This window comes from Wyeomyia smithii, chromosome 1 (assembly GCF_029784165.1).
Source record: "Wyeomyia smithii strain HCP4-BCI-WySm-NY-G18 chromosome 1, ASM2978416v1, whole genome shotgun sequence".
NCBI classification, from domain to species: domain Eukaryota; kingdom Metazoa; phylum Arthropoda; class Insecta; order Diptera; family Culicidae; genus Wyeomyia; species Wyeomyia smithii.
Window position 1 is genome coordinate 190,299,390 of NC_073694.1, and position 10,809 is coordinate 190,310,198.

The window sequence follows — 10,809 nt, forward strand, 5'->3', positions numbered from 1 at the left end:
GCAAGGAAGAGAGAGAGAGCAAGGAAGAAAGAGAGAGAGCAAGGAAGAGAGTGAGCAGGAAGAGCTATATTTTTGGAAAAAAATTCTTGAAAAATGAACCAAATTTATCGAATCTTGACATCTTGACAATTGACATCTTGGTACCTTTAACTAGTTCTAATCGGTTTCCGAGGAAAATGTTTTTAAAATACAATGACGTATAAATACATTTTTTCACATTTTTTTAGAAAAATCGATTAAATTATCATGAAAAACATCTCAGCTTTAAATTATCATGAAAAACAGCTCTTTTCATGAAACTTTTCTTTTTGACCATTCTACAGGAGTTTATTGCTTGGAAATTCGTATATTGTTCTGCTAGCTATTTTCTTAAGCTAACAGAACAAAACGTTTTTTTTTTCAAAGCAGTGAAGGAGCATCATATTCGACGAGAGATATAGCGTCGAATGAGCACTCAATTTTCATGCAATTAACTATTTGTTCTGCTGACTTTGTACTTCCAGTTTAAGAGACATGATTCATGTGACACAACAGAAATTATACCATAAATGACACAAACAACAAACATATTTGAAAACTTTATGATATGTTCTGTCTGCTATCTAATGTTCATTCTCAATTTCCTTGAAGAGGTTTTTAATCATCCAAGCATTGTTTGATGCTCTGTAGAACACAAAAGTTGATTTAAATTTCAAAAAATTTGAAAAATCACGTTATTATGGAGGAAAATACGTTATAACGAGGAATAGCTGTAATAAAAATTCTAGAGATATTCTGGGTTAAGAATCATTGTCAGCTATATTTGAGATGAATTTGGAATCATTTTTTCTTGACCTTTTTTTTTGGAAAAGTGCTTCAGACACGTTAAGAACCTCTCAAGAATTTCAGGTGGAATAGGATCTATTTTTTTTTGTTTTCTCTCGTTAGCAGAAGAACTTTCAGATTTCTTAAGATGTTTCGAAACCATTTTTTTTAAGCTTTATTGTAACTCTTCGGGGCACTTTCAACGCTGTGAGCTAAATTTGGAATCAACTTCTACTTTGCCCTTTCCTTTCATTGAGAAGCGTTCTCCAACCATTTGGCTGAAATTGAATATTTTTTTTAACTGCTTCCTCTCGTTAGAATAAATTTGTCATTTAAACCAAATTTAATATCATTTTCTTTATTATATTTTTTCTTGGATTCCAGAGCATTTTTAGTTAATTCGGAATACCTAGTTTGCTTCATGATGTTTTTCAGATTTGTTTATATATATTCGGACGACTTTTTATTTTCTTCAGCTTCTTTCGTTCGGTGACGGAATCGTTTCCGCGATATAGACAGAATCTGTGCGAATCGCATATGGAACTCAAGTGTGATTCAGGCAATTTGACGAACTTAATTCTTTTGTGCTTATTCGGTTGATGTTAGCCAAAGACAATTTTCAAAAGAATTGTTCACAAAAATACAACGAAAATGCTGATCAGAAAATTTTTTGATCATGGCCTACTATCATAAAAAAAAAATCTAACTTTTGATACAGCGAAGATACATGAATAGTTTCTATAGCAAAGTTGTAGAACTGTTCAAAATATGAAACTTTGCAGAAGATATCAAATTTCTATGACGTCTATTCATTGAAATACAAAGCATTTTTGCTGTCAACCCCCTAAAATTTAGATTTTCTGGCATAACTTTTTAAATATTGTTTTCCACAATGTTCTAGACAAATATGACCAACATAAACACACAGGTTTCTTTCGATGACAGCATGTTGCTACAATCGTTCTATACTAAGTTAGAGCGTTTTTTCATCAAATTTTTTCCCAGATTCAATTGCATATAGGGGAGAAAAAGGCAAACCGGTGCACATCATCAAATACTTTTTTTAAAGTTTAGACCTTGTACTATGAGCTATTTAAACTTCGATACTTGACAATTCATAAATAAATGAGTAGAGTGATGTTTTAGGTATGTATGTTTCTGGGGGTTTCTATACAAAAATGCACCAACTACCTGATTAATGAACGATGATTTGTGAGTTTATGAAACAGATAACTTGCAATACTATCAAAATTAGTGAGAACACTTCTCAGGTATGTTTAGTTGTTGGTAGATGAATCCATCAGTCATTCGACGTGAGTAAAATGAACACATAACATATGGACTGTAGCTGGCAAGTAAAACCAAAGATATATGCTGCAAAGCATTTTTAGCTACAAAACAGTTTTATAACGGTCAAAAACATTTAATGCTCCTAAAAATAACTGATTTTCATGATAATTTTATTGTTTTTTCGAAATTTTGCAGTTTATCACGCGCAAATGTTGTCTTTGACAATTGGTCAGCTAACATTTTTCTGGAGCTAGCAGAACAATATTTTTGAAAAAAAAATGTATTTGATGGAAAATGCACATAGTTTATTGAAACTGTTCGAGTATGGAAGCATTTGATTGGCATCTAATTGTATCAAAAGGATTCTGATTGTTTCCAGAGGAAAATGTTTGAATAAATTGAAGCTGTTCATGCATTATTATATTTTCGAAAAATTTCGAAAAATCAATAAAATTATCATGAAAATCAGGTTGTTTAGTAGCATTAAATGTTTTTGACCGTTATATAACTGTTTTGTAGCTAAAAATGCAATTTTCGTATATTGGCTGCTAGCTATTTTCTTAAGCTAGCAAACAAGAGTATTTTCCAAAGAAATTATGATTCGGCGATATAGCATATTTAAAGCATTCGAACGAACACTAAATTTCCATGCTATTCACTCTTTGTTCTACTGACTTTGTACTTCCAGCTTAAGGGACATGATTGATTTTCCAGAACCAAGTTTTTTGGTTCTTTTTGGGGCCCCAAACAACCCTGAATTTACAACCCTGAATTTAAGCATTTCGAATTTGTATGAAAATTTATATGGGAAAACCTGCTTTTTTGCATTTACCTTTCTAAAAAGCAAAGCCTTGGTACTACATTCCGTATCGGGACTAATCCTTCTGTTTATTATACACAGACTTCGCAGCCAACTGTTAAGTGTACAGGACAATTGCGGGGCTAGCGCTACGATCCTACTGACACTAACAGTCTCTCTCGAGATGCATTTACCTTTCTAAAGAGCTCAAAAACACTCCAATAATGCACTACATTATGTTGAAGTATAGTAATTTAGATGCCTAACAACTTTGTAGAAGACACTGAAGAGATAGGATGACGAAGTTGAGTATGACGATTCAAATGTAGAAAATTTTGTCTTCTGCCAACAATACCAATGTACCGGCGTCAGTAGGATTCCCATCAGAAGTAACCTGTCGTGACGAGTTTATACACTCAGCTGGATCAAGCAAACAAATTTAGGTCAATGTTCTAGGCGTAAGTAGAATCTACAACGTGTTTCAGAGGTTACTTCTAATGGAAATCTGACTGACGCCGGTACACTAGCAGTGTTGGCAGACAATCAACTTTTAACAGCTCTAGTATTTTTATGGGACACCTTAGCTCTTTAGTGTCTTCGGCCAAGTTGTTAGGCATAAAAAACCTACCATTTGAAGTCATGAAACCTATGGTTTGAGCCATTTTAAGCGCTTTAGAATGTAAAATGCAAAAAAAGTTGGTTTTTTCATACAAATCTCCATAGAAATTTGAAATGCAATGCGCCAAGCGGAGACAAAACCTGAAAAATTTAGGATTGTTGAGGGCCCCAAATAGAACAAAAAAAAATTGGTTATGGCTTTTTGCTATCAAGTTCCGTTTTTTCCATATAACGATTCCCCACCCTAGTATGTACGTACCTCACGCAACTTTGATGAATGATTCGATGAAGTTTCACGATATGTTTCAAAACCGCTTTATGTTCGATATGTTCGATAAAGTTGACGTCCCGGTTAGAAAAATGTTACATTCCACGAGTATCTTCAATTACCGACTGGTACTGAATTATCTGTCCGCCTCACAGTGGGGCGACTCCATACAAATGCTGCCCAAGCGAAAAAAATGTCTTCAAATCATGGAAAATACATGGTTTTTATATAATTTTGGGACGCTGAATCCGAATTTGATGTTATTTTTGCATGAAGATGTGTATTTTCGACGCCAGGGGAATTTTCATGTTTTATATATATATATATATATATATATATATATATATATATATATATATATATATATATATATATATATATATATATATATATATATATATATATATATATATATATATATATATATATATATATATATATATATATATATATATATAATATGAGGAAAATTTTACGTCGGTTTCAATTTTTGAAGAACAAAATGCATGATACTTGGAAGACTTTCATATGCCATAAAAAAAACATAAAAATATTATTAGGTTATTGAGAAAATAAAGAAAATATCAATTGAAAAATATGCTTCGTGATGAAAATTACTTTTGACATGTTTTTTTCAAAGTGACTATATTAAATTGCGTCTTTTTATCACATTCTTCTTTTTATTCACTTCCACCTTCATCTTCATTTTTGTGTTCATTTTTAATACAGTTTTAATATCTTCAAGAAGAATTTTCGAAATGCAGTTTCTAACGTCAAAATGATAATTCACTATTTGTTCTGTAGAAATGAGCAGGCGATTTATTATGTCATGGTTTGTGTTTACACGATTGTTTTCACATGTGACTGGTATGATACAAACTTAAATTATGATTTTGATACTCAGTGCTGGTGATACGAAACATAAACAATGATTAGTTTTTAATACTGCGTTAAATATCGGAATATTGATGGGTTAAACTTGTTAATATGAAAACAGTGTGATTAATCATACTGAAACATGTTTGAAAACGCTGTTATTATCAGACTAATACGAGCCATTCGTTATTCTGTTGACTGCTTGCAGTGTGCAATTCAAATTTACATTTTTAAAATCCGATATGTGCCGAACACTTGTTGTTTCTCTTCGAAAGAAGGGTACTCTGCGCAACTCTGCGCAGGATCGGACTAGATGAATTTTAAAGCATTTTTTTCCAAGATATCTTTTAAAACTAGTGCCAATAGTGCTAAACCTTGCCGTCTAAACTTTAAATGCTGTTTTATGCAAAAAAAACGTAATTTTTTGATTCCGCCCAACTTTTTTGAGTATTTCAACGAGATTACACATTATCCAATGATGAGGATTTATTCTCCACTATTTTACAGACAACTTTTCCTTAGACGTCATCAAGATACAAGTTGCCCTTGAGACTCCAGCAAATTTCGCAACAATGCATTTTTTTCAAGAAAAACGCTAAAAAACGCTGACTCAGTACACTTTGAAAAATCATAGAAAATTCAAATTTTGTCGTTATGCTCTAAAAATTTGGATTATGACACTTCAATAGTATACAACTATAGGAAAAATACAATTGAAATTGAATTCGCATTTGATTATCCCATGAGAGGCAAGAGTCTAGATGCAAACCCAAGTATTTGAGATTTCCTACTTTTTCGATATTCAGGTTATTGACAAGTTAATCTGGATATTGCAGGATTTTTTTCCGTGTTGAGTGGAAAATCATATATATTGTTTTAGTCAGATTATTACCATTAAAATACTCTGAGTTTTCCCAAATCTGATTCTATGTCTTTTACAACGGATTGAACACTAGAACGAGGATAAAACAACGCCGTCTCATCCGCAAAATGTCTTGATGTCTCAAGAAGTTTCAAATTTCCTAGATCGTTGATAAATATCGAAAAAAGCAAGGGGCCTATGTTGCTTCCTTGAGGGACCATTTATGTTGCCTATGTTGCTTCCTTCTAACACCATTAATTGCAACAAATTGTTTCCGACCAGACAGATAGCTTTGTATCAAATCGTTGGCAATACCTCTCATCGCATACCGTAAAAAAATAAATAAGTAAAATATTATGGTCTATGGTGTCAAATGCTTTTTTATGATCGATAAATAAACCTCCCACGATCTACGATCAATTTCTAAGATCAACTCATCGATTAGTTCGGTAATAGCAGTTGTGGTCCCACAACCTTCTCGGAAGAACCCATATTGGTAATTGTAAAAACATTGTCGGCGCTCAAGGCTCAAAAAATGTACTAATCGGCTGGTGAGAAGCTTTTCGTTACGTCGTTACGTTATATCGAAGCAAAAAAAAATTTTTTTTTAATTTATGCGAGAATGTTAATGGTTGCTCAAATATGCGCGAAAACCCATTTTCCATCACCTATCAGTATTTTTAAACCTTTCTAATGCCCATTTAGAAAAATTTTCAGAAGCAAAAAAAAATTTTTTTTTACTTGATACACAGGTTACTCAAAGATGCGTGAAAACCTATTTCCCAGCACCTATAAGTATTTTTTAACCTTTCTTATGCCCATTTAGAGAAAATTTCAACGAGCAAAAAAAAATTTTCTAATTGATGCAAAACTGAATTGTTACTAAAGGATGCGTGAAAACCTATTTTCCATCACCTATTAGTATTTTTAAGCCTTTTTTATGCCCATCCACGACAATTTTCGCATTGGTTTCATTAATTTTAAAACTTACTACAAACACTTTTTTGAAGCAATTTATACCCCGAAAACAGTTGCTGTATCATTTATTTTCAATTTCAATACAATTTCAAAGTTACGTTATATCGAGGTAAAAGTTTCGTTATATCGAGTTACGTTATATCGAGGTTGCCTTGTATCGAGGTATGACTGTATTGCCTTTTTCAACGCTTTTTTTTTTTTGAGATGTTTCAGTTGTTCAGATGTTTCAACGTTTCTTTGATGTGACTATCATTAGGATTACTTTTGGCTCTCTCAAGAAAGTTATTTTTTATCTGTTTCAACCGCCAAAGGTTGTAAGTCATCCAAGGACAGATATCACCCTTTGATCTGACTTGTTTGCTAAAAGACCTAGTACACTCAGTTAAGATCTTATTATAAGTTTCAATTAGTTTATTAAGAGTAGCTTCAACATTATCAAACATAAGAAAATTGGCTAGAAAAGAAGAAAATTGGTTTTGGAGTTTTATGTGATCAACGATATTTATTTTCAATTCTTGCTGTCTATTTGCATTATTCAATGGCAGCGATGAAATAAGCGGAAGATGGCCACTAAAATCATTGAATATAGTGTAATTCCGCAATTGTCCAGCAAGGTCGATAGAGCAGATGAAATGATCTAAAATATCCACACTTGCAGGACGTGTAGGAAAGGTATTCGTGCACACATAGCAATACGATTCTAACAAGTTTTTGTATCTTATTACTCATTGAGATCGAAGCAAGGTGGACGATCAACACCAATAACGTTATACAAGTGGTTCCGATTATTTCTTTAAATATGTTTATGGTGAAGGCCATGAATTGTTTGATTATCAATTAATTTGTGTTGCAGCGAACTCCTTACATATACTGCTAATCCACCGGAGGAGTCATCATGACATGAGAAAAATGCCCGATAACCTGGAATATTGAAAACTTTGCTATTCTCCTTCTTCAAAGAAGTTTCACCTAAAATAATAACGTCTATTCTAATTTTACATTCAGTTACGAAATAACCTCATCAAATTTTTCATAATCATTCATGCTCCTGACATTCCATTGAATTACATTCAAAAAACTGTTGCTAACCATTTCATTTTTTTATTAAAATCATACACATTATCATAATAATTATTCAGAATCATTATCAGTGTTGAATCCAAAAATCATGTTTGGGCAACCTGAAAACAACTTTTTAGAAAGTCGAAATGTTCTACAAAAATTCTATACATAACATTATCTTTCTATTTAGGGCTGAGCACCTTGACTTTTTCAGCATCGATTTTTTTAGGACACCCTAATGGGCACTCTCTATTAAAAGAATATCCTTTCACTATTAGAAATTACGAACATTTGAACTGGAATTATAAAGAATGTAAAAAGCATATACGTCATAAGAAATCCTAGGACTACCTTATGACTGACTTTGATTTCCTCTTCAGATGGTGGGGTCGAACGAATCCCGAGAAAAACATGTTTAGAAAATTTTATTTGGTTTATCATTTTGTAAACATGAGTAAGTACATAATGACACAATGTTGCGATAAATTTTGCGAATGAATCACTCCAAAAATCAAGAGCATTTATCTGTTTGGTCGCCAACCAGTTAATTGTTTAACAAAGTACATTTAACGGTGAAAAGATAGATATGCTCTTGAAATCTCTCTTTTATTCATCTAACCGTTAACTTTTTCGCTATGCGCTATTAACATACACCTAATATGTAGATTTATTACTGTTTGCAAACTGTGGCTTGGTGAACAATAACAATACAGTTAGTAAAAATGAATTACATCTCAAACTAATGTCATCTTGAACACATCTAATGCAAAGAAATAGTTACAAGTTCATTGTCGATAACATTTTCGTAAATAAAACCATAACATTTCACGCACCTTTTTCGTCTACACCGCTATTCAATGAATGTAATTTCATTTTTCTTTTCCTGCACCGAACACATCATTCTCGAATGCAGCACCAACGGTATTTGTAGTGGTGCAGCACTAGTACAATATAATGTAGTATGATAGCAGAAAATAACCAGCCAGACAAATCTCACCACTCACTCTGCACGGATTTCTTCGCTTGCTTTACCACTGGCTGCAGCAGCTCCATTCAGCGCTCACTGGCTCACCGTTTCACGGTGATACCACACACCACTTTCTCACTGGGTGAAGCTGTGCTGCTTTTTCCTTTCACAACGAAAAAAAAATCAAGAGAACCTGGTGCTTCTACCACTACGATGAAACATACGAAGGCTCACTTTTTCAGCGCATTTTTCGACCGCTTCCGGTACACTAAACTGACCAACTCGATCCACATCGCGCGCCCGGGTCACTTAACTACACACCGCGCGGACATTCGATTTCCGGAACACTGGATTACAAGGTAAATTTAACGATTAAACTACGAGTGCTACTCGGAACCAAACCAGCTCAGGTCGCTCGCACACGGGGGCTGCTGTATGGTTGTGTGCGTGCGATATTACACTGTACAGGCTGTCAAAAGCGCACAGCACTAGTTGGTGCTTTCTCTCGTGCCACCGCACCACTACACGGTAAACGAAATCAACTTGAAGCAGTTGGCAATGGCAGTGGATCGATGTGTTTGTATACATTGTGGGAATTGATTGGTGAACGCCATTTTGAAACTGGCGTCTGCTTTGTTCAGCAAGGTTGGTAACGATAAGACGATTGGGGTACATTAAACAAACAGCGAGCCTACATGTAGGCGTATTTCAGACGCTATAGGTGGCTCCCAAATGCAGTGTTCCCAGTATCATTAAGGTGTGTAACACTCTCACAATTAGGAACATTTTCGTGTTTATATATTTAACTCTCAAAATTGATGGAAAATTTTAGCGGACGGTTGAATGTCTGCTTGTGATCAAATTTCACAAGTGTGAACGAAACGAAAGATATATTTTGGCTAGAATTATATCACGCACTGTAGTTTTGTTTTGTTGTAAATTAAAAAGGAATTAAAAACTTTCCAATGAATGTTTCTACTTGTTAAATAAATAATACCTCAATTTTCTGAATCGAAATCATTGCTATTGGCACTGATTTTATTTTTTTATATATAATTAAAAATCCAGGGTTTTACAAGTGAAATAAGAAATAATTCCTAATTATGTCAGACGTCACGAATACTGGTAGAAAATGGAGATGGTGTACTACAAAAAGATACACGAAATAAAAATCAGCGAATACTGTTGGATTGACCTTCTTCAATATTTAATAACATATATATCATGTGTAGCAACTATTTATTAAAATCGACTTTATTTCCTACTAAACAACTCATATACCACGACTCATCATCGTTACGTCCGTACTTGAACTCTCCCTCACCAAAGTACCTTTCTGTCTTCAGGTTGACTGTCGATAATATACAAATTACGATTGCTCAAAATTTCCACATTGAAAAACGGCAATCCTTCTTTTTGCGATAATGTCGATAGGAGCTGAAAAACTATCGATTTTATCAAATCATTGGCTGCTAATAGCGAATTTCTTTATTCCACTGCGTCCGGGCAAATATGCCGAGCAATAAAGAAAAACGGTATCGCGATTTACGACGCAAGTAAGAAAGAGATGCCAGATAATTGTTTACGAACTAAGAACGTGCGGTAGTGGGTTGAAGCTGACAAATTTTACAGTGCGCTTCGGGCAGCAAACCAGGTCAAAACTGGGTCGAAATCGAGCGAATAAAGAAAGGGTTTGACAGCAGTTAGTGCGCTTCCAGGTCAAAACGAAGTGAGCTGGTGGAATAAAGAAATGCGCTATAAGTGTTCTTAGCGCAACCATACTGCATATTGCGACATGCTAAAAAAACTGTTGCATCTTTTTACACATGTAACGAAATTAGCTTGGTTGTCTGTTATCTGTGCCTTTAGAGCATCTTCAGCGGTGGTCCAAATCGTTGTTTTGTTCTATTTTTTTGGAACAAACTCAAATTCACTGCTGCACCGGTGGTGTAAATTTTGTTTTATACCAGATCTAATTAAAAAAAAATTAAAACTGGTATACGTTTTGTTCTATTTTCGTCACTTTTTGGAACAAGAAATAGCTCGTTCTAAAACCCTTTGTACGTCTGGGGCACCAAAAACCCCTCGTGCACCCATTTCTCGATCAGAAGATAAAAAAGAAACAGGGTTCATAAAATTTTCTGATATTGTGGACTGGATATTTAAAACATTCAACATACCAGATCCCCTACAAAATATTCTTCTTGCCCTTCTTCCTACAGTGAAAACCTTTTTGATGCAACTAGCAGCAACTTGGTCCCTCATTTCAGCTATCATATCTTTCG

General features: G+C 34.0%; 1 protein-coding gene across 2 annotated transcripts in view; it reads right to left on the reverse strand.

The window, feature by feature from the left end:
• LOC129719491 (mucin-2) overlaps window positions 1-8,968 on the reverse strand; it is an 80,366-nt gene extending 71,398 nt beyond the window's left edge. For both annotated transcript variants that reach the window (XM_055671008.1, XM_055670905.1), the window contains exon 1: window positions 8,391-8,968. The gene's annotated coding sequence lies outside the window, so the exon portion shown is untranslated. The remainder of the gene's footprint in view (window positions 1-8,390) is intronic.
• Between the last annotated feature and the right edge of the window lie 1,841 nt (window positions 8,969-10,809).